The sequence below is a fragment of the Oncorhynchus clarkii genome, chromosome 17 (assembly GCF_045791955.1).
Source record: "Oncorhynchus clarkii lewisi isolate Uvic-CL-2024 chromosome 17, UVic_Ocla_1.0, whole genome shotgun sequence".
Taxonomy (NCBI): domain Eukaryota; kingdom Metazoa; phylum Chordata; class Actinopteri; order Salmoniformes; family Salmonidae; genus Oncorhynchus; species Oncorhynchus clarkii.
In genome coordinates, this window is record NC_092163.1 from 4,322,955 (window position 1) to 4,344,187 (window position 21,233).

General features: G+C 42.3%; 21 non-coding genes across 21 annotated transcripts; all 21 read left to right on the top strand.

Annotated features, from left to right (window-relative positions):
- The first annotated feature begins 723 nt into the window (after positions 1-723).
- On the top strand, positions 724-830 carry LOC139371666 (U6 spliceosomal RNA). Its single transcript, XR_011627347.1, has one exon. It is a non-coding gene; the product is annotated as a U6 spliceosomal RNA (small nuclear RNA).
- An 875-nt stretch (positions 831-1,705) lies between these two features.
- LOC139371667 (U6 spliceosomal RNA) lies at positions 1,706-1,812 on the top strand. The gene has a single exon (XR_011627348.1). It is a non-coding gene; the product is annotated as a U6 spliceosomal RNA (small nuclear RNA).
- Positions 1,813-2,685: 873 nt separating this feature from the next.
- LOC139371668 (U6 spliceosomal RNA) lies at positions 2,686-2,792 on the top strand. The gene has a single exon (XR_011627349.1). It is a non-coding gene; the product is annotated as a U6 spliceosomal RNA (small nuclear RNA).
- An 875-nt stretch (positions 2,793-3,667) lies between these two features.
- On the top strand, positions 3,668-3,774 carry LOC139371669 (U6 spliceosomal RNA). Its single transcript, XR_011627350.1, has one exon. It is a non-coding gene; the product is annotated as a U6 spliceosomal RNA (small nuclear RNA).
- Positions 3,775-4,645: 871 nt separating this feature from the next.
- Positions 4,646-4,752, top strand: LOC139371670 (U6 spliceosomal RNA). Its single transcript, XR_011627351.1, has one exon. It is a non-coding gene; the product is annotated as a U6 spliceosomal RNA (small nuclear RNA).
- Positions 4,753-5,627: 875 nt separating this feature from the next.
- Positions 5,628-5,734, top strand: LOC139371671 (U6 spliceosomal RNA). The gene has a single exon (XR_011627352.1). It is a non-coding gene; the product is annotated as a U6 spliceosomal RNA (small nuclear RNA).
- An 873-nt stretch (positions 5,735-6,607) lies between these two features.
- LOC139371672 (U6 spliceosomal RNA) lies at positions 6,608-6,714 on the top strand. The gene has a single exon (XR_011627353.1). It is a non-coding gene; the product is annotated as a U6 spliceosomal RNA (small nuclear RNA).
- Positions 6,715-7,589: 875 nt separating this feature from the next.
- On the top strand, positions 7,590-7,696 carry LOC139371673 (U6 spliceosomal RNA). Its single transcript, XR_011627354.1, has one exon. It is a non-coding gene; the product is annotated as a U6 spliceosomal RNA (small nuclear RNA).
- Positions 7,697-8,571: 875 nt separating this feature from the next.
- LOC139371675 (U6 spliceosomal RNA) lies at positions 8,572-8,678 on the top strand. The gene has a single exon (XR_011627356.1). It is a non-coding gene; the product is annotated as a U6 spliceosomal RNA (small nuclear RNA).
- Positions 8,679-9,551: 873 nt separating this feature from the next.
- On the top strand, positions 9,552-9,658 carry LOC139371677 (U6 spliceosomal RNA). The gene has a single exon (XR_011627357.1). It is a non-coding gene; the product is annotated as a U6 spliceosomal RNA (small nuclear RNA).
- An 877-nt stretch (positions 9,659-10,535) lies between these two features.
- Positions 10,536-10,642, top strand: LOC139371678 (U6 spliceosomal RNA). The gene has a single exon (XR_011627358.1). It is a non-coding gene; the product is annotated as a U6 spliceosomal RNA (small nuclear RNA).
- Positions 10,643-11,517: 875 nt separating this feature from the next.
- On the top strand, positions 11,518-11,624 carry LOC139371679 (U6 spliceosomal RNA). Its single transcript, XR_011627359.1, has one exon. It is a non-coding gene; the product is annotated as a U6 spliceosomal RNA (small nuclear RNA).
- Positions 11,625-12,503: 879 nt separating this feature from the next.
- On the top strand, positions 12,504-12,610 carry LOC139371680 (U6 spliceosomal RNA). Its single transcript, XR_011627360.1, has one exon. It is a non-coding gene; the product is annotated as a U6 spliceosomal RNA (small nuclear RNA).
- An 879-nt stretch (positions 12,611-13,489) lies between these two features.
- Positions 13,490-13,596, top strand: LOC139371681 (U6 spliceosomal RNA). The gene has a single exon (XR_011627361.1). It is a non-coding gene; the product is annotated as a U6 spliceosomal RNA (small nuclear RNA).
- An 874-nt stretch (positions 13,597-14,470) lies between these two features.
- Positions 14,471-14,577, top strand: LOC139371683 (U6 spliceosomal RNA). Its single transcript, XR_011627362.1, has one exon. It is a non-coding gene; the product is annotated as a U6 spliceosomal RNA (small nuclear RNA).
- Positions 14,578-15,455: 878 nt separating this feature from the next.
- LOC139371684 (U6 spliceosomal RNA) lies at positions 15,456-15,562 on the top strand. The gene has a single exon (XR_011627363.1). It is a non-coding gene; the product is annotated as a U6 spliceosomal RNA (small nuclear RNA).
- An 879-nt stretch (positions 15,563-16,441) lies between these two features.
- LOC139371685 (U6 spliceosomal RNA) lies at positions 16,442-16,548 on the top strand. The gene has a single exon (XR_011627364.1). It is a non-coding gene; the product is annotated as a U6 spliceosomal RNA (small nuclear RNA).
- Positions 16,549-17,427: 879 nt separating this feature from the next.
- LOC139371686 (U6 spliceosomal RNA) lies at positions 17,428-17,534 on the top strand. Its single transcript, XR_011627365.1, has one exon. It is a non-coding gene; the product is annotated as a U6 spliceosomal RNA (small nuclear RNA).
- Positions 17,535-18,409: 875 nt separating this feature from the next.
- Positions 18,410-18,516, top strand: LOC139371688 (U6 spliceosomal RNA). Its single transcript, XR_011627367.1, has one exon. It is a non-coding gene; the product is annotated as a U6 spliceosomal RNA (small nuclear RNA).
- An 873-nt stretch (positions 18,517-19,389) lies between these two features.
- LOC139371689 (U6 spliceosomal RNA) lies at positions 19,390-19,496 on the top strand. Its single transcript, XR_011627368.1, has one exon. It is a non-coding gene; the product is annotated as a U6 spliceosomal RNA (small nuclear RNA).
- Positions 19,497-20,371: 875 nt separating this feature from the next.
- Positions 20,372-20,478, top strand: LOC139371690 (U6 spliceosomal RNA). The gene has a single exon (XR_011627369.1). It is a non-coding gene; the product is annotated as a U6 spliceosomal RNA (small nuclear RNA).
- Positions 20,479-21,233: the final 755 nt, after the last annotated feature.

Genomic DNA, 21,233 nt, shown 5'->3' on the forward strand with positions numbered 1-21,233 from the left:
GAACATTTGTGAAGCCTTCCTTATTTTGAAATGGGGAGTGAGACAAGGTTGCAGCCTGAGACCAACTTTATTCAACATGTAGACAAATAATTGGCGAGTTAGGCACGGTTGCAGTCTGAGTTCAACTTTATTCAAAGTTTAGAAATGAATTGGGGAGTGAGACAAGGTTGCACTCTGAGTCCAACTTTATTCAATATCTACAAATGAATTGGAGAGAGACTTGTGTTCAATTTTAGTCCAGTTGTATTAAACATAACAAACTTGAATGTCACAACATTTTAAACAGACATCAAAGACAGACTCAGACTCAAACTCTCTCTCTCTCTCTCTCTCTCTCCCTCTACTAATTGGGGAGTTAGTTATAAGTATCCTTGGCCAGGCCATGTTGCAGAAAACGGGGGAAGGGTGGGAAGTGGTCGGGGCAGGGGAACAAAGACTTGGGGAGGAGCAACTAAAAGCAGCAGGTGAGGGAGGGGTTACAGACCAAGAGTCCTGAATCATAAAAGGCTTTGTTTTTAAACTACATTTTAGTCTAAGATCAATCTTTAAAAAAATCTAAAGTCAATTCTATTTCAAGTTCTACATCTCCAAATAAAGTTTAAACATCACAGCAATATTCTAGGGGTGGTTTTTGAGGGTCTGAACTCTGTTTGACCCCAACCATGACCAGAACCTTCAGAGGGGTTGTGATCTATATATGAGGGCCTCTCATAGCTTTGTATTGTGCTCGCTTTGGCAGCACATATACTAAAATTGGATCGATACAGAGAAGATTAGCATGGCCCCTGCGAAAGGATGACACGCAAATCCGTGAAGCGCTCCTTATTTTCCTCACACGTCGAGACACAGAGAAATTGGAACCAAACAGAGAAGATTGGGCGGTAGTGACCCGGGGAGAATAAATTGTCCATTCCCCTCAGTCTAGTCTAAGGAGGAGGGGAAATGCTGGATGAGAGAAGCTCAGCCTACAGTAGAATGACAGGAACATTTGTGAAGCCTTCCTTATTTTGAAATGGGGAGTGAGACAAGGTTGCAGCCTGAGACCAACTTTATTCAACATGTAGACAAATAATTGGCGAGTTAGGCACGGTTGCAGTCTGAGTTCAACTTTATTCAAAGTTTAGAAATGAATTGGGGAGTGAGACAAGGTTGCACTCTGAGTCCAACTTTATTCAATATCTACAAATGAATTGGAGAGAGACTTGTGTTCAATTTTAGTCCAGTTGTATTAAACATAACAAACTTGAATGTCACAACATTTTAAACAGACATCAAAGACAGACTCAGACTCAAACTCTCTCTCTCTCTCTCTCTCTCTCCCTCTACTAATTGGGGAGTTAGTTATAAGTATCCTTGGCCAGGCCATGTTGCAGAAAACGGGGGAAGGGTGGGAAGTGGTCGGGGCAGGGGAACAAAGACTTGGGGAGGAGCAACTAAAAGCAGCAGGTGAGGGAGGGGTTACAGACCAAGAGTCCTGAATCATAAAAGGCTTTGTTTTTAAACTACATTTTAGTCTAAGATCAATCTTTAAAAAAATCTAAAGTCAATTCTATTTCAAGTTCTACATCTCCAAATAAAGTTTAAACATCACAGCAATATTCTAGGGGTGGTTTTTGAGGGTCTGAACTCTGTTTGACCCCAACCATGACCAGAACCTTCAGAGGGGTTGTGATCTATATATGAGGGCCTCTCATAGCTTTGTATTGTGCTCGCTTTGGCAGCACATATACTAAAATTGGATCGATACAGAGAAGATTAGCATGGCCCCTGCGAAAGGATGACACGCAAATCCGTGAAGCGCTCCTTATTTTCCTCACACGTCGAGACACAGAGAAATTGGAACCAAACAGAGAAGATTGGGCGGTAGTGACCCGGGGAGAATAAATTGTCCATTCCCCTCAGTCTAGTCTAAGGAGGAGGGGAAATGCTGGATGAGAGAAGCTCAGCCTACAGTAGAATGACAGGAACATTTGTGAAGCCTTCCTTATTTTGAAATGGGGAGTGAGACAAGGTTGCAGCCTGAGACCAACTTTATTCAACATGTAGACAAATAATTGGCGAGTTAGGCACGGTTGCAGTCTGAGTTCAACTTTATTCAAAGTTTAGAAATGAATTGGGGAGTGAGACAAGGTTGCACTCTGAGTCCAACTTTATTCAATATCTACAAATGAATTGGAGAGAGACTTGTGTTCAATTTTAGTCCAGTTGTATTAAACATAACAAACTTGAATGTCACAACATTTTAAACAGACATCAAAGACAGACTCAGACTCAAACTCTCTCTCTCTCTCTCTCTCTCCCTCTACTAATTGGGGAGTTAGTTATAAGTATCCTTGGCCAGGCCATGTTGCAGAAAACGGGGGAAGGGTGGGAAGTGGTCGGGGCAGGGGAACAAAGACTTGGGGAGGAGCAACTAAAAGCAGCAGGTGAGGGAGGGGTTACAGACCAAGAGTCCTGAATCATAAAAGGCTTTGTTTTTAAACTACATTTTAGTCTAAGATCAATCTTTAAAAAAATCTAAAGTCAATTCTATTTCAAGTTCTACATCTCCAAATAAAGTTTAAACATCACAGCAATATTCTAGGGGTGGTTTTTGAGGGTCTGAACTCTGTTTGACCCCAACCATGACCAGAACCTTCAGAGGGGTTGTGATCTATATATGAGGGCCTCTCATAGCTTTGTATTGTGCTCGCTTTGGCAGCACATATACTAAAATTGGATCGATACAGAGAAGATTAGCATGGCCCCTGCGAAAGGATGACACGCAAATCCGTGAAGCGCTCCTTATTTTCCTCACACGTCGAGACACAGAGAAATTGGAACCAAACAGAGAAGATTGGGCGGTAGTGACCCGGGGAGAATAAATTGTCCATTCCCCTCAGTCTAGTCTAAGGAGGAGGGGAAATGCTGGATGAGAGAAGCTCAGCCTACAGTAGAATGACAGGAACATTTGTGAAGCCTTCCTTATTTTGAAATGGGGAGTGAGACAAGGTTGCAGCCTGAGACCAACTTTATTCAACATGTAGACAAATAATTGGCGAGTTAGGCACGGTTGCAGTCTGAGTTCAACTTTATTCAAAGTTTAGAAATGAATTGGGGAGTGAGACAAGGTTGCACTCTGAGTCCAACTTTATTCAATATCTACAAATGAATTGGAGAGAGACTTGTGTTCAATTTTAGTCCAGTTGTATTAAACATAACAAACTTGAATGTCACAACATTTTAAACAGACATCAAAGACAGACTCAGACTCAAACTCTCTCTCTCTCTCTCTCTCTCTCCCTCTACTAATTGGGGAGTTAGTTATAAGTATCCTTGGCCAGGCCATGTTGCAGAAAACGGGGGAAGGGTGGGAAGTGGTCGGGGCAGGGGAACAAAGACTTGGGGAGGAGCAACTAAAAGCAGCAGGTGAGGGAGGGGTTACAGACCAAGAGTCCTGAATCATAAAAGGCTTTGTTTTTAAACTACATTTTAGTCTAAGATCAATCTTTAAAAAAATCTAAAGTCAATTCTATTTCAAGTTCTACATCTCCAAATAAAGTTTAAACATCACAGCAATATTCTAGGGGTGGTTTTTGAGGGTCTGAACTCTGTTTGACCCCAACCATGACCAGAACCTTCAGAGGGGTTGTGATCTATATATGAGGGCCTCTCATAGCTTTGTATTGTGCTCGCTTTGGCAGCACATATACTAAAATTGGATCGATACAGAGAAGATTAGCATGGCCCCTGCGAAAGGATGACACGCAAATCCGTGAAGCGCTCCTTATTTTCCTCACACGTCGAGACACAGAGAAATTGGAACCAAACAGAGAAGATTGGGCGGTAGTGACCCGGGGAGAATAAATTGTCCATTCCCCTCAGTCTAGTCTAAGGAGGAGGGGAAATGCTGGATGAGAGAAGCTCAGCCTACAGTAGAATGACAGGAACATTTGTGAAGCCTTCCTTATTTTGAAATGGGGAGTGAGACAAGGTTGCAGCCTGAGACCAACTTTATTCAACATGTAGACAAATAATTGGCGAGTTAGGCACGGTTGCAGTCTGAGTTCAACTTTATTCAAAGTTTAGAAATGAATTGGGGAGTGAGACAAGGTTGCACTCTGAGTCCAACTTTATTCAATATCTACAAATGAATTGGAGAGAGACTTGTGTTCAATTTTAGTCCAGTTGTATTAAACATAACAAACTTGAATGTCACAACATTTTAAACAGACATCAAAGACAGACTCAGACTCAAACTCTCTCTCTCTCTCTCTCTCCCTCTACTAATTGGGGAGTTAGTTATAAGTATCCTTGGCCAGGCCATGTTGCAGAAAACGGGGGAAGGGTGGGAAGTGGTCGGGGCAGGGGAACAAAGACTTGGGGAGGAGCAACTAAAAGCAGCAGGTGAGGGAGGGGTTACAGACCAAGAGTCCTGAATCATAAAAGGCTTTGTTTTTAAACTACATTTTAGTCTAAGATCAATCTTTAAAAAAATCTAAAGTCAATTCTATTTCAAGTTCTACATCTCCAAATAAAGTTTAAACATCACAGCAATATTCTAGGGGTGGTTTTTGAGGGTCTGAACTCTGTTTGACCCCAACCATGACCAGAACCTTCAGAGGGGTTGTGATCTATATATGAGGGCCTCTCATAGCTTTGTATTGTGCTCGCTTTGGCAGCACATATACTAAAATTGGATCGATACAGAGAAGATTAGCATGGCCCCTGCGAAAGGATGACACGCAAATCCGTGAAGCGCTCCTTATTTTCCTCACACGTCGAGACACAGAGAAATTGGAACCAAACAGAGAAGATTGGGCGGTAGTGACCCGGGGAGAATAAATTGTCCATTCCCCTCAGTCTAGTCTAAGGAGGAGGGGAAATGCTGGATGAGAGAAGCTCAGCCTACAGTAGAATGACAGGAACATTTGTGAAGCCTTCCTTATTTTGAAATGGGGAGTGAGACAAGGTTGCAGCCTGAGACCAACTTTATTCAACATGTAGACAAATAATTGGCGAGTTAGGCACGGTTGCAGTCTGAGTTCAACTTTATTCAAAGTTTAGAAATGAATTGGGGAGTGAGACAAGGTTGCACTCTGAGTCCAACTTTATTCAATATCTACAAATGAATTGGAGAGAGACTTGTGTTCAATTTTAGTCCAGTTGTATTAAACATAACAAACTTGAATGTCACAACATTTTAAACAGACATCAAAGTCAGACTCAGACTCAAACTCTCTCTCTCTCTCTCTCTCTCTCCCTCTACTAATTGGGGAGTTAGTTATAAGTATCCTTGGCCAGGCCATGTTGCAGAAAACGGGGGAAGGGTGGGAAGTGGTCGGGGCAGGGGAACAAAGACTTGGGGAGGAGCAACTAAAAGCAGCAGGTGAGGGAGGGGTTACAGACCAAGAGTCCTGAATCATAAAAGGCTTTGTTTTTAAACTACATTTTAGTCTAAGATCAATCTTTAAAAAAATCTAAAGTCAATTCTATTTCAAGTTCTACATCTCCAAATAAAGTTTAAACATCACAGCAATATTCTAGGGGTGGTTTTTGAGGGTCTGAACTCTGTTTGACCCCAACCATGACCAGAACCTTCAGAGGGGTTGTGATCTATATATGAGGGCCTCTCATAGCTTTGTATTGTGCTCGCTTTGGCAGCACATATACTAAAATTGGATCGATACAGAGAAGATTAGCATGGCCCCTGCGAAAGGATGACACGCAAATCCGTGAAGCGCTCCTTATTTTCCTCACACGTCGAGACACAGAGAAATTGGAACCAAACAGAGAAGATTGGGCGGTAGTGACCCGGGGAGAATAAATTGTCCATTCCCCTCAGTCTAGTCTAAGGAGGAGGGGAAATGCTGGATGAGAGAAGCTCAGCCTACAGTAGAATGACAGGAACATTTGTGAAGCCTTCCTTATTTTGAAATGGGGAGTGAGACAAGGTTGCAGCCTGAGACCAACTTTATTCAACATGTAGACAAATAATTGGCGAGTTAGGCACGGTTGCAGTCTGAGTTCAACTTTATTCAAAGTTTAGAAATGAATTGGGGAGTGAGACAAGGTTGCACTCTGAGTCCAACTTTATTCAATATCTACAAATGAATTGGAGAGAGACTTGTGTTCAATTTTAGTCCAGTTGTATTAAACATAACAAACTTGAATGTCACAACATTTTAAACAGACATCAAAGTCAGACTCAGACTCAAACTCTCTCTCTCTCTCTCTCTCTCCCTCTACTAATTGGGGAGTTAGTTATAAGTATCCTTGGCCAGGCCATGTTGCAGAAAACGGGGGAAGGGTGGGAAGTGGTCGGGGCAGAGGAACAAAGACTTGGGGAGGAGCAACTAAAAGCAGCAGGTGAGGGAGGGGTTACAGACCAAGAGTCCTGAATCATAAAAGGCTTTGTTTTTAAACTACATTTTAGTCTAAGATCAATCTTTAAAAAAATCTAAAGTCAATTCTATTTCAAGTTCTACATCTCCAAATAAAGTTTAAACATCACAGCAATATTCTAGGGGTGGTTTTTGAGGGTCTGAACTCTGTTTGACCCCAACCATGACCAGAACCTTCAGAGGGGTTGTGATCTATATATGAGGGCCTCTCATAGCTTTGTATTGTGCTCGCTTTGGCAGCACATATACTAAAATTGGATCGATACAGAGAAGATTAGCATGGCCCCTGCGAAAGGATGACACGCAAATCCGTGAAGCGCTCCTTATTTTCCTCACACGTCGAGACACAGAGAAATTGGAACCAAACAGAGAAGATTGGGCGGTAGTGACCCGGGGAGAATAAATTGTCCATTCCCCTCAGTCTAGTCTAAGGAGGAGGGGAAATGCTGGATGAGAGAAGCTCAGCCTACAGTAGAATGACAGGAACATTTGTGAAGCCTTCCTTATTTTGAAATGGGGAGTGAGACAAGGTTGCAGCCTGAGACCAACTTTATTCAACATGTAGACAAATAATTGGCGAGTTAGGCACGGTTGCAGTCTGAGTTCAACTTTATTCAAAGTTTAGAAATGAATTGGGGAGTGAGACAAGGTTGCACTCTGAGTCCAACTTTATTCAATATCTACAAATGAATTGGAGAGAGACTTGTGTTCAATTTTAGTCCAGTTGTATTAAACATAACAAACTTGAATGTCACAACATTTTAAACAGACATCAAAGTCAGACTCAGACTCAAACTCTCTCTCTCTCTCTCTCTCTCTCCCTCTACTAATTGGGGAGTTAGTTATAAGTATCCTTGGCCAGGCCATGTTGCAGAAAACGGGGGAAGGGTGGGAAGTGGTCGGGGCAGGGGAACAAAGACTTGGGGAGGAGCAACTAAAAGCAGCAGGTGAGGGAGGGGTTACAGACCAAGAGTCCTGAATCATAAAAGGCTTTGTTTTTAAACTACATTTTAGTCTAAGATCAATCTTTAAAAAAATCTAAAGTCAATTCTATTTCAAGTTCTACATCTCCAAATAAAGTTTAAACATCACAGCAATATTCTAGGGGTGGTTTTTGAGGGTCTGAACTCTGTTTGACCCCAACCATGACCAGAACCTTCAGAGGGGTTGTGATCTATATATGAGGGCCTCTCATAGCTTTGTATTGTGCTCGCTTTGGCAGCACATATACTAAAATTGGATCGATACAGAGAAGATTAGCATGGCCCCTGCGAAAGGATGACACGCAAATCCGTGAAGCGCTCCTTATTTTCCTCACACGTCGAGACACAGAGAAATTGGAACCAAACAGAGAAGATTGGGCGGTAGTGACCCGGGGAGAATAAATTGTCCATTCCCCTCAGTCTAGTCTAAGGAGGAGGGGAAATGCTGGATGAGAGAAGCTCAGCCTACAGTAGAATGACAGGAACATTTGTGAAGCCTTCCTTATTTTGAAATGGGGAGTGAGACAAGGTTGCAGCCTGAGACCAACTTTATTCAACATGTAGACAAATAATTGGCGAGTTAGGCACGGTTGCAGTCTGAGTTCAACTTTATTCAAAGTTTAGAAATGAATTGGGGAGTGAGACAAGGTTGCACTCTGAGTCCAACTTTATTCAATATCTACAAATGAATTGGAGAGAGACTTGTGTTCAATTTTAGTCCAGTTGTATTAAACATAACAAACTTGAATGTCACAACATTTTAAACAGACATCAAAGTCAGACTCAGACTCAAACTCTCTCTCTCTCTCTCTCTCTCTCCCTCTACTAATTGGGGAGTTAGTTATAAGTATCCTTGGCCAGGCCATGTTGCAGAAAACGGGGGAAGGGTGGGAAGTGGTCGGGGCAGGGGAACAAAGACTTGGGGAGGAGCAACTAAAAGCAGCAGGTGAGGGAGGGGTTACAGACCAAGAGTCCTGAATCATAAAAGGCTTTGTTTTTAAACTACATTTTAGTCTAAGATCAATCTTTAAAAAAATCTAAAGTCAATTCTATTTCAAGTTCTACATCTCCAAATAAAGTTTAAACATCACAGCAATATTCTAGGGGTGGTTTTTGAGGGTCTGAACTCTGTTTGACCCCAACCATGACCAGAACCTTCAGAGGGGTTGTGATCTATATATGAGGGCCTCTCATAGCTTTGTATTGTGCTCGCTTTGGCAGCACATATACTAAAATTGGATCGATACAGAGAAGATTAGCATGGCCCCTGCGAAAGGATGACACGCAAATCCGTGAAGCGCTCCTTATTTTCCTCACACGTCGAGACACAGAGAAATTGGAACCAAACAGAGAAGATTGGGCGGTAGTGACCCGGGGAGAATAAATTGTCCATTCCCCTCAGTCTAGTCTAAGGAGGAGGGGAAATGCTGGATGAGAGAAGCTCAGCCTACAGTAGAATGACAGGAACATTTGTGAAGCCTTCCTTATTTTGAAATGGGGAGTGAGACAAGGTTGCAGCCTGAGACCAACTTTATTCAACATGTAGACAAATAATTGGCGAGTTAGGCACGGTTGCAGTCTGAGTTCAACTTTATTCAAAGTTTAGAAATGAATTGGGGAGTGAGACAAGGTTGCACTCTGAGTCCAACTTTATTCAATATCTACAAATGAATTGGAGAGAGACTTGTGTTCAATTTTAGTCCAGTTGTATTAAACATAACAAACTTGAATGTCACAACATTTTAAACAGACATCAAAGTCAGACTCAGACTCAAACTCTCTCTCTCTCTCTCTCTCTCCCTCTACTAATTGGGGAGTTAGTTATAAGTATCCTTGGCCAGGCCATGTTGCAGAAAACGGGGGAAGGGTGGGAAGTGGTCGGGGCAGGGGAACAAAGACTTGGGGAGGAGCAACTAAAAGCAGCAGGTGAGGGAGGGGTTACAGACCAAGAGTCCTGAATCATAAAAGGCTTTGTTTTTAAACTACATTTTAGTCTAAGATCAATCTTTAAAAAAATCTAAAGTCAATTCTATTTCAAGTTCTACATCTCCAAATAAAGTTTAAACATCACAGCAATATTCTAGGGGTGGTTTTTGAGGGTCTGAACTCTGTTTGACCCCAACCATGACCAGAACCTTCAGAGGGGTTGTGATCTATATATGAGGGCCTCTCATAGCTTTGTATTGTGCTCGCTTTGGCAGCACATATACTAAAATTGGATCGATACAGAGAAGATTAGCATGGCCCCTGCGAAAGGATGACACGCAAATCCGTGAAGCGCTCCTTATTTTCCTCACACGTCGAGACACAGAGAAATTGGAACCAAACAGAGAAGATTGGGCGGTAGTGACCCGGGGAGAATAAATTGTCCATTCCCCTCAGTCTAGTCTAAGGAGGAGGGGAAATGCTGGATGAGAGAAGCTCAGCCTACAGTAGAATGACAGGAACATTTGTGAAGCCTTCCTTATTTTGAAATGGGGAGTGAGACAAGGTTGCAGCCTGAGACCAACTTTATTCAACATGTAGACAAATAATTGGCGAGTTAGGCACGGTTGCAGTCTGAGTTCAACTTTATTCAAAGTTTAGAAATGAATTGGGGAGTGAGACAAGGTTGCACTCTGAGTCCAACTTTATTCAATATCTACAAATGAATTGGAGAGAGACTTGTGTTCAATTTTAGTCCAGTTGTATTAAACATAACAAACTTGAATGTCACAACATTTTAAACAGACATCAAAGTCAGACTCAGACTCAAACTCTCTCTCTCTCTCTCTCTCTCTCTCCCTCTACTAATTGGGGAGTTAGTTATAAGTATCCTTGGCCAGGCCATGTTGCAGAAAACGGGGGAAGGGTGGGAAGTGGTCGGGGCAGGGGAACAAAGACTTGGGGAGGAGCAACTAAAAGCAGCAGGTGAGGGAGGGGTTACAGACCAAGAGTCCTGAATCATAAAAGGCTTTGTTTTTAAACTACATTTTAGTCTAAGATCAATCTTTAAAAAAATCTAAAGTCAATTCTATTTCAAGTTCTACATCTCCAAATAAAGTTTAAACATCACAGCAATATTCTAGGGGTGGTTTTTGAGGGTCTGAACTCTGTTTGACCCCAACCATGACCAGAACCTTCAGAGGGGTTGTGATCTATATATGAGGGCCTCTCATAGCTTTGTATTGTGCTCGCTTTGGCAGCACATATACTAAAATTGGATCGATACAGAGAAGATTAGCATGGCCCCTGCGAAAGGATGACACGCAAATCCGTGAAGCGCTCCTTATTTTCCTCACACGTCGAGACACAGAGAAATTGGAACCAAACAGAGAAGATTGGGCGGTAGTGACCCGGGGAGAATAAATTGTCCATTCCCCTCAGTCTAGTCTAAGGAGGAGGGGAAATGCTGGATGAGAGAAGCTCAGCCTACAGTAGAATGACAGGAACATTTGTGAAGCCTTCCTTATTTTGAAATGGGGAGTGAGACAAGGTTGCAGCCTGAGACCAACTTTATTCAACATGTAGACAAATAATTGGCGAGTTAGGCACGGTTGCAGTCTGAGTTCAACTTTATTCAAAGTTTAGAAATGAATTGGGGAGTGAGACAAGGTTGCACTCTGAGTCCAACTTTATTCAATATCTACAAATGAATTGGAGAGAGACTTGTGTTCAATTTTAGTCCAGTTGTATTAAACATAACAAACTTGAATGTCACAACATTTTAAACAGACATCAAAGTCAGACTCAGACTCAAACTCTCTCTCTCTCTCTCTCTCTCTCCCTCTACTAATTGGGGAGTTAGTTATAAGTATCCTTGGCCAGGCCATGTTGCAGAAAACGGGGGAAGGGTGGGAAGTGGTCGGGGCAGGGGAACAAAGACTTGGGGAGGAGCAACTAAAAGCAGCAGGTGAGGGAGGGGTTACAGACCAAGAGTCCTGAATCATAAAAGGCTTTGTTTTTAAACTACATTTTAGTCTAAGATCAATCTTTAAAAAAATCTAAAGTCAATTCTATTTCAAGTTCTACATCTCCAAATAAAGTTTAAACATCACAGCAATATTCTAGGGGTGGTTTTTGAGGGTCTGAACTCTGTTTGACCCCAACCATGACCAGAACCTTCAGAGGGGTTGTGATCTATATATGAGGGCCTCTCATAGCTTTGTATTGTGCTCGCTTTGGCAGCACATATACTAAAATTGGATCGATACAGAGAAGATTAGCATGGCCCCTGCGAAAGGATGACACGCAAATCCGTGAAGCGCTCCTTATTTTCCTCACACGTCGAGACACAGAGAAATTGGAACCAAACAGAGAAGATTGGGCGGTAGTGACCCGGGGAGAATAAATTGTCCATTCCCCTCAGTCTAGTCTAAGGAGGAGGGGAAATGCTGGATGAGAGAAGCTCAGCCTACAGTAGAATGACAGGAACATTTGTGAAGCCTTCCTTATTTTGAAATGGGGAGTGAGACAAGGTTGCAGCCTGAGACCAACTTTATTCAACATGTAGACAAATAATTGGCGAGTTAGGCACGGTTGCAGTCTGAGTTCAACTTTATTCAAAGTTTAGAAATGAATTGGGGAGTGAGACAAGGTTGCACTCTGAGTCCAACTTTATTCAATATCTACAAATGAATTGGAGAGAGACTTGTGTTCAATTTTAGTCCAGTTGTATTAAACATAACAAACTTGAATGTCACAACATTTTAAACAGACATCAAAGTCAGACTCAGACTCAAACTCTCTCTCTCTCTCTCTCTCTCTCTCTCCCTCTACTAATTGGGGAGTTAGTTATAAGTATCCTTGGCCAGGCCATGTTGCAGAAAACGGGGGAAGGGTGGGAAGTGGTCGGGGCAGGGGAACAAAGACTTGGGGAGGAGCAACTAAAAGCAGCAGGTGAGGGAGGGGTTACAGACCAAGAGTCCTGAATCATAAAAGGCTTTGTTTTTAAACTACATTTTAGTCTAAGATCAATCTTTAAAAAAATCTAAAGTCAATTCTATTTCAAGTTCTACATCTCCAAATAAAGTTTAAACATCACAGCAATATTCTAGGGGTGGTTTTTGAGGGTCTGAACTCTGTTTGACCCCAACCATGACCAGAACCTTCAGAGGGGTTGTGATCTATATATGAGGGCCTCTCATAGCTTTGTATTGTGCTCGCTTTGGCAGCACATATACTAAAATTGGATCGATACAGAGAAGATTAGCATGGCCCCTGCGAAAGGATGACACGCAAATCCGTGAAGCGCTCCTTATTTTCCTCACACGTCGAGACACAGAGAAATTGGAACCAAACAGAGAAGATTGGGCGGTAGTGACCCGGGGAGAATAAATTGTCCATTCCCCTCAGTCTAGTCTAAGGAGGAGGGGAAATGCTGGATGAGAGAAGCTCAGCCTACAGTAGAATGACAGGAACATTTGTGAAGCCTTCCTTATTTTGAAATGGGGAGTGAGACAAGGTTGCAGCCTGAGACCAACTTTATTCAACATGTAGACAAATAATTGGCGAGTTAGGCACGGTTGCAGTCTGAGTTCAACTTTATTCAAAGTTTAGAAATGAATTGGGGAGTGAGACAAGGTTGCACTCTGAGTCCAACTTTATTCAATATCTACAAATGAATTGGAGAGAGACTTGTGTTCAATTTTAGTCCAGTTGTATTAAACATAACAAACTTGAATGTCACAACATTTTAAACAGACATCAAAGACAGACTCAGACTCAAACTCTCTCTCTCTCTCTCTCTCTCTCTCTCCCTCTACTAATTGGGGAGTTAGTTATAAGTATCCTTGGCCAGGCCATGTTGCAGAAAACGGGGGAAGGGTGGGAAGTGGTCGGGGCAGGGGAACAAAGACTTGGGGAGGAGCAACTAAAAGCAGCAGGTGAGGGAGGGGTTACAGACCAAGAGTCCTGAATCATAAAAGGCTTTGTTTTTAAACTACATTTTAGTCTAAGATCAATCTTTAAAAAAATCTAAAGTCAATTCTATTTCAAGTTCTACATCTCCAAATAAAGTTTAAACATCACAGCAATATTCTAGGGGTGGTTTTTGAGGGTCTGAACTCTGTTTGACCCCAACCATGACCAGAACCTTCAGAGGGGTTGTGATCTATATATGAGGGCCTCTCATAGCTTTGTATTGTGCTCGCTTTGGCAGCACATATACTAAAATTGGATCGATACAGAGAAGATTAGCATGGCCCCTGCGAAAGGATGACACGCAAATCCGTGAAGCGCTCCTTATTTTCCTCACACGTCGAGACACAGAGAAATTGGAACCAAACAGAGAAGATTGGGCGGTAGTGACCCGGGGAGAATAAATTGTCCATTCCCCTCAGTCTAGTCTAAGGAGGAGGGGAAATGCTGGATGAGAGAAGCTCAGCCTACAGTAGAATGACAGGAACATTTGTGAAGCCTTCCTTATTTTGAAATGGGGAGTGAGACAAGGTTGCAGCCTGAGACCAACTTTATTCAACATGTAGACAAATAATTGGCGAGTTAGGCACGGTTGCAGTCTGAGTTCAACTTTATTCAAAGTTTAGAAATGAATTGGGGAGTGAGACAAGGTTGCACTCTGAGTCCAACTTTATTCAATATCTACAAATGAATTGGAGAGAGACTTGTGTTCAATTTTAGTCCAGTTGTATTAAACATAACAAACTTGAATGTCACAACATTTTAAACAGACATCAAAGACAGACTCAGACTCAAACTCTCTCTCTCTCTCTCTCTCTCTCCCTCTACTAATTGGGGAGTTAGTTATAAGTATCCTTGGCCAGGCCATGTTGCAGAAAACGGGGGAAGGGTGGGAAGTGGTCGGGGCAGGGGAACAAAGACTTGGGGAGGAGCAACTAAAAGCAGCAGGTGAGGGAGGGGTTACAGACCAAGAGTCCTGAATCATAAAAGGCTTTGTTTTTAAACTACATTTTAGTCTAAGATCAATCTTTAAAAAATCTAAAGTCAATTCTATTTCAAGTTCTACATCTCCAAATAAAGTTTAAACATCACAGCAATATTCTAGGGGTGGTTTTTGAGGGTCTGAACTCTGTTTGACCCCAACCATGACCAGAACCTTCAGAGGGGTTGTGATCTATATATGAGGGCCTCTCATAGCTTTGTATTGTGCTCGCTTTGGCAGCACATATACTAAAATTGGATCGATACAGAGAAGATTAGCATGGCCCCTGCGAAAGGATGACACGCAAATCCGTGAAGCGCTCCTTATTTTCCTCACACGTCGAGACACAGAGAAATTGGAACCAAACAGAGAAGATTGGGCGGTAGTGACCCGGGGAGAATAAATTGTCCATTCCCCTCAGTCTAGTCTAAGGAGGAGGGGAAATGCTGGATGAGAGAAGCTCAGCCTACAGTAGAATGACAGGAACATTTGTGAAGCCTTCCTTATTTTGAAATGGGGAGTGAGACAAGGTTGCAGCCTGAGACCAACTTTATTCAACATGTAGACAAATAATTGGCGAGTTAGGCACGGTTGCAGTCTGAGTTCAACTTTATTCAAAGTTTAGAAATGAATTGGGGAGTGAGACAAGGTTGCACTCTGAGTCCAACTTTATTCAATATCTACAAATGAATTGGAGAGAGACTTGTGTTCAATTTTAGTCCAGTTGTATTAAACATAACAAACTTGAATGTCACAACATTTTAAACAGACATCAAAGACAGACTCAGACTCAAACTCTCTCTCTCTCTCTCTCTCTCTCTCTCCCTCTACTAATTGGGGAGTTAGTTATAAGTATCCTTGGCCAGGCCATGTTGCAGAAAACGGGGGAAGGGTGGGAAGTGGTCGGGGCAGGGGAACAAAGACTTGGGGAGGAGCAACTAAAAGCAGCAGGTGAGGGAGGGGTTACAGACCAAGAGTCCTGAATCATAAAAGGCTTTGTTTTTAAACTACATTTTAGTCTAAGATCAATCTTTAAAAAATCTAAAGTCAATTCTATTTCAAGTTCTACATCTCCAAATAAAGTTTAAACATCACAGCAATATTCTAGGGGTGGTTTTTGAGGGTCTGAACTCTGTTTGACCCCAACCATGACCAGAACCTTCAGAGGGGTTGTGATCTATATATGAGGGCCTCTCATAGCTTTGTATTGTGCTCGCTTTGGCAGCACATATACTAAAATTGGATCGATACAGAGAAGATTAGCATGGCCCCTGCGAAAGGATGACACGCAAATCCGTGAAGCGCTCCTTATTTTCCTCACACGTCGAGACACAGAGAAATTGGAACCAAACAGAGAAGATTGGGCGGTAGTGACCCGGGGAGAATAAATTGTCCATTCCCCTCAGTCTAGTCTAAGGAGGAGGGGAAATGCTGGATGAGAGAAGCTCAGCCTACAGTAGAATGACAGGAACATTTGTGAAGCCTTCCTTATTTTGAAATGGGGAGTGAGACAAGGTTGCAGCCTGAGACCAACTTTATTCAACATGTAGACAAATAATTGGCGAGTTAGGCACGGTTGCAGTCTGAGTTCAACTTTATTCAAAGTTTAGAAATGAATTGGGGAGTGAGACAAGGTTGCACTCTGAGTCCAACTTTATTCAATATCTACAAATGAATTGGAGAGAGACTTGTGTTCAATTTTAGTCCAGTTGTATTAAACATAACAAACTTGAATGTCACAACATTTTAAACAGACATCAAAGACAGACTCAGACTCAAACTCTCTCTCTCTCTCTCTCTCTCTCTCTCCCTCTACTAATTGGGGAGTTAGTTATAAGTATCCTTGGCCAGGCCATGTTGCAGAAAACGGGGGAAGGGTGGGAAGTGGTCGGGGCAGGGGAACAAAGACTTGGGGAGGAGCAACTAAAAGCAGCAGGTGAGGGAGGGGTTACAGACCAAGAGTCCTGAATCATAAAAGGCTTTGTTTTTAAACTACATTTTAGTCTAAGATCAATCTTTAAAAAAATCTAAAGTCAATTCTATTTCAAGTTCTACATCTCCAAATAAAGTTTAAACATCACAGCAATATTCTAGGGGTGGTTTTTGAGGGTCTGAACTCTGTTTGACCCCAACCATGACCAGAACCTTCAGAGGGGTTGTGATCTATATATGAGGGCCTCTCATAGCTTTGTATTGTGCTCGCTTTGGCAGCACATATACTAAAATTGGATCGATACAGAGAAGATTAGCATGGCCCCTGCGAAAGGATGACACGCAAATCCGTGAAGCGCTCCTTATTTTCCTCACACGTCGAGACACAGAGAAATTGGAACCAAACAGAGAAGATTGGGCGGTAGTGACCCGGGGAGAATAAATTGTCCATTCCCCTCAGTCTAGTCTAAGGAGGAGGGGAAATGCTGGATGAGAGAAGCTCAGCCTACAGTAGAATGACAGGAACATTTGTGAAGCCTTCCTTATTTTGAAATGGGGAGTGAGACAAGGTTGCAGCCTGAGACCAACTTTATTCAACATGTAGACAAATAATTGGCGAGTTAGGCACGGTTGCAGTCTGAGTTCAACTTTATTCAAAGTTTAGAAATGAATTGGGGAGTGAGACAAGGTTGCACTCTGAGTCCAACTTTATTCAATATCTACAAATGAATTGGAGAGAGACTTGTGTTCAATTTTAGTCCAGTTGTATTAAACATAACAAACTTGAATGTCACAACATTTTAAACAGACATCAAAGACAGACTCAGACTCAAACTCTCTCTCTCTCTCTCTCTCTCTCTCTCCCTCTACTAATTGGGGAGTTAGTTATAAGTATCCTTGGCCAGGCCATGTTGCAGAAAACGGGGGAAGGGTGGGAAGTGGTCGGGGCAGGGGAACAAAGACTTGGGGAGGAGCAACTAAAAGCAGCAGGTGAGGGAGGGGTTACAGACCAAGAGTCCTGAATCATAAAAGGCTTTGTTTTTAAACTACATTTTAGTCTAAGATCAATCTTTAAAAAAATCTAAAGTCAATTCTATTTCAAGTTCTACATCTCCAAATAAAGTTTAAACATCACAGCAATATTCTAGGGGTGGTTTTTGAGGGTCTGAACTCTGTTTGACCCCAACCATGACCAGAACCTTCAGAGGGGTTGTGATCTATATATGAGGGCCTCTCATAGCTTTGTATTGTGCTCGCTTTGGCAGCACATATACTAAAATTGGATCGATACAGAGAAGATTAGCATGGCCCCTGCGAAAGGATGACACGCAAATCCGTGAAGCGCTCCTTATTTTCCTCACACGTCGAGACACAGAGAAATTGGAACCAAACAGAGAAGATTGGGCGGTAGTGACCCGGGGAGAATAAATTGTCCATTCCCCTCAGTCTAGTCTAAGGAGGAGGGGAAATGCTGGATGAGAGAAGCTCAGCCTACAGTAGAATGACAGGAACATTTGTGAAGCCTTCCTTATTTTGAAATGGGGAGTGAGACAAGGTTGCAGCCTGAGACCAACTTTATTCAACATGTAGACAAATAATTGGCGAGTTAGGCACGGTTGCAGTCTGAGTTCAACTTTATTCAAAGTTTAGAAATGAATTGGGGAGTGAGACAAGGTTGCACTCTGAGTCCAACTTTATTCAATATCTACAAATGAATTGGAGAGAGACTTGTGTTCAATTTTAGTCCAGTTGTATTAAACATAACAAACTTGAATGTCACAACATTTTAAACAGACATCAAAGACAGACTCAGACTCAAACTCTCTCTCTCTCTCTCTCTCTCTCCCTCTACTAATTGGGGAGTTAGTTATAAGTATCCTTGGCCAGGCCATGTTGCAGAAAACGGGGGAAGGGTGGGAAGTGGTCGGGGCAGGGGAACAAAGACTTGGGGAGGAGCAACTAAAAGCAGCAGGTGAGGGAGGGGTTACAGACCAAGAGTCCTGAATCATAAAAGGCTTTGTTTTTAAACTACATTTTAGTCTAAGATCAATCTTTAAAAAAATCTAAAGTCAATTCTATTTCAAGTTCTACATCTCCAAATAAAGTTTAAACATCACAGCAATATTCTAGGGGTGGTTTTTGAGGGTCTGAACTCTGTTTGACCCCAACCATGACCAGAACCTTCAGAGGGGTTGTGATCTATATATGAGGGCCTCTCATAGCTTTGTATTGTGCTCGCTTTGGCAGCACATATACTAAAATTGGATCGATACAGAGAAGATTAGCATGGCCCCTGCGAAAGGATGACACGCAAATCCGTGAAGCGCTCCTTATTTTCCTCACACGTCGAGACACAGAGAAATTGGAACCAAACAGAGAAGATTGGGCGGTAGTGACCCGGGGAGAATAAATTGTCCATTCCCCTCAGTCTAGTCTAAGGAGGAGGGGAAATGCTGGATGAGAGAAGCTCAGCCTACAGTAGAATGACAGGAACATTTGTGAAGCCTTCCTTATTTTGAAATGGGGAGTGAGACAAGGTTGCAGCCTGAGACCAACTTTATTCAACATGTAGACAAATAATTGGCGAGTTAGGCACGGTTGCAGTCTGAGTTCAACTTTATTCAAAGTTTAGAAATGAATTGGGGAGTGAGACAAGGTTGCACTCTGAGTCCAACTTTATTCAATATCTACAAATGAATTGGAGAGAGACTTGTGTTCAATTTTAGTCCAGTTGTATTAAACATAACAAACTTGAATGTCACAACATTTTAAACAGACATCAAAGACAGACTCAGACTCAAACTCTCTCTCTCTCTCTCTCTCTCCCTCTACTAATTGGGGAGTTAGTTATAAGTATCCTTGGCCAGGCCATGTTGCAGAAAACGGGGGAAGGGTGGGAAGTGGTCGGGGCAGGGGAACAAAGACTTGGGGAGGAGCAACTAAAAGCAGCAGGTGAGGGAGGGGTTACAGACCAAGAGTCCTGAATCATAAAAGGCTTTGTTTTTAAACTACATTTTAGTCTAAGATCAATCTTTAAAAAAATCTAAAGTCAATTCTATTTCAAGTTCTACATCTCCAAATAAAGTTTAAACATCACAGCAATATTCTAGGGGTGGTTTTTGAGGGTCTGAACTCTGTTTGACCCCAACCATGACCAGAACCTTCAGAGGGGTTGTGATCTATATATGAGGGCCTCTCATAGCTTTGTATTGTGCTCGCTTTGGCAGCACATATACTAAAATTGGATCGATACAGAGAAGATTAGCATGGCCCCTGCGAAAGGATGACACGCAAATCCGTGAAGCGCTCCTTATTTTCCTCACACGTCGAGACACAGAGAAATTGGAACCAAACAGAGAAGATTGGGCGGTAGTGACCCGGGGAGAATAAATTGTCCATTCCCCTCAGTCTAGTCTAAGGAGGAGGGGAAATGCTGGATGAGAGAAGCTCAGCCTACAGTAGAATGACAGGAACATTTGTGAAGCCTTCCTTATTTTGAAATGGGGAGTGAGACAAGGTTGCAGCCTGAGACCAACTTTATTCAACATGTAGACAAATAATTGGCGAGTTAGGCACGGTTGCAGTCTGAGTTCAACTTTATTCAAAGTTTAGAAATGAATTGGGGAGTGAGACAAGGTTGCACTCTGAGTCCAACTTTATTCAATATCTACAAATGAATTGGAGAGAGACTTGTGTTCAATTTTAGTCCAGTTGTATTAAACATAACAAACTTGAATGTCACAACATTTTAAACAGACATCAAAGACAGACTCAGACTCAAACTCTCTCTCTCTCTCTCTCTCTCTCCCTCTACTAATTGGGGAGTTAGTTATAAGTATCCTTGGCCAGGCCATGTTGCAGAAAACGGGGGAAGGGTGGGAAGTGGTCGGGGCAGGGGAACAAAGACTTGGGGAGGAGCAACTAAAAGCAGCAGGTGAGGGAGGGGTTACAGACCAAGAGTCCTGAATCATAAAAGGCTTTGTTTTTAAACTACATTTTAGTCTAAGATCAATCTTTAAAAAAATCTAAAGTCAATTCTATTTCAAGTTCTACATCTCCAAATAAAGTTTAAACATCACAGCAATATTCTAGGGGTGGTTTTTGAGGGTCTGAACTCTGTTTGACCCCAACCATGACCAGAACCTTCAGAGGGGTTGTGATCTATATATGAGGGCCTCTCATAGCTTTGTATTGTGCTCGCTTTGGCAGCACATATACTAAAATTGGATCGATACAGAGAAGATTAGCATGGCCCCTGCGAAAGGATGACACGCAAATCCGTGAAGCGCTCCTTATTTTCCTCACACGTCGAGACACAGAGAAATTGGAACCAAACAGAGAAGATTGGGCGGTAGTGACCCGGGGAGAATAAATTGTCCATTCCCCTCAGTCTAGTCTAAGGAGGAGGGGAAATGCTGGATGAGAGAAGCTCAGCCTACAGTAGAATGACAGGAACATTTGTGAAGCCTTCCTTATTTTGAAATGGGGAGTGAGACAAGGTTGCAGCCTGAGACCAACTTTATTCAACATGTAGACAAATAATTGGCGAGTTAGGCACGGTTGCAGTCTGAGTTCAACTTTATTCAAAGTTTAGAAATGAATTGGGGAGTGAGACAAGGTTGCACTCTGAGTCCAACTTTATTCAATATCTACAAATGAATTGGAGAGAGACTTGTGTTCAATTTTAGTCCAGTTGTATTAAACATAACAAACTTGAATGTCACAACATTTTAAACAGACATCAAAGACAGACTCAGACTCAAACTCTCTCTCTCTCTCTCTCTCTCCCTCTACTAATTGGGGAGTTAGTTATAAGTATCCTTGGCCAGGCCATGTTGCAGAAAACGGGGGAAGGGTGGGAAGTGGTCGGGGCAGGGGAACAAAGACTTGGGGAGGAGCAACTAAAAGCAGCAGGTGAGGGAGGGGTTACAGACCAAGAGTCCTGAATCATAAAAGGCTTTGTTTTTAAACTACATTTTAGTCTAAGATCAATCTTTAAAAAAATCTAAAGTCAATTCTATTTCAAGTTCTACATCTCCAAATAAAGTTTAAACA